Source organism: Heterodontus francisci, unplaced genomic scaffold (genome assembly GCF_036365525.1).
Source record: "Heterodontus francisci isolate sHetFra1 unplaced genomic scaffold, sHetFra1.hap1 HAP1_SCAFFOLD_184, whole genome shotgun sequence".
Taxonomy (NCBI): domain Eukaryota; kingdom Metazoa; phylum Chordata; class Chondrichthyes; order Heterodontiformes; family Heterodontidae; genus Heterodontus; species Heterodontus francisci.
Genome location: NW_027141723.1, coordinates 1825758 through 1826493, shown reverse-complemented (window position 1 = coordinate 1826493; position 736 = coordinate 1825758). Strand labels below are relative to the sequence as shown.

Sequence of the window (736 nt, the reverse complement as noted above, 5' to 3'; positions counted from 1 at the left end):
GGCGTTGAGGTAGATGATCAGCCATGATCGAATTGAATGGCAGAAAAGGCTCGACGGGCTGAATGGCCTACTCCTATGTTCCTCTGTTCCGAAGAGAGTTGGCGCCAGCACGCAGCCTTGCTTTACCCCACTGCTGATCTTGAAAGTGTCTGATGTTGCTCCATTGTAACTCATGGAACTGTGCATGTTCTCGTGGAAAGAAGAGATGATGCCCAAGAGTTCAGGAGGGCAGCCGAGTTTCCATCGCAGTTTGAAGAGTCCGTCTCTGCTGACAAGATCAAAGGCCTTGGTGATGTATATTAAAGTATGTGCGGCTCTGTGGCGCAATGGATAGTGTGTTGGACTTCTGAATAATGATAAAAAAAGGCATTCAAAGGTTGTGGGTTCAAATCCCACCGGAGTCTGATTTTGGACCAGAGACAGAAGAGCACGACGGAACAGAGAGTTAACAAGTGTGTCAAAAGCACTGATTCAGAGACAGAGCGAGAGAGAGAGGCGCACAGCAGGAGCAGAGCTGGGGCAAAAAAATCAAAAAGTGACATCACAATGGAGAGTGAGAGCAGGGAAACAGAGAGCCGCTGGGGTGAGTTTGCAGGATTTGGTTCTTGCTTCGGTGCAGTGGAAGGATCTGTTGAGCTGTGACATCACAGGAAGGCAGGTAGTTGATTGGTTTGGAAAAAGCTGCATGTTTGATGAGTATCTGGTAAGTGATTGAGGTCCATTTTAGTCCTAATGT

General features: G+C 47.8%; 1 non-coding gene across 1 annotated transcript; it reads left to right on the top strand.

The window, feature by feature from the left end:
• The first annotated feature begins 312 nt into the window (after positions 1–312).
• trnar-ucu (transfer RNA arginine (anticodon UCU)) lies at positions 313–404 on the top strand. Its single transcript is given in 2 exon segments — positions 313–349; positions 369–404. It is a non-coding gene; the product is annotated as a tRNA-Arg (tRNA).
• The last annotated feature ends 332 nt before the right edge of the window (positions 405–736 follow it).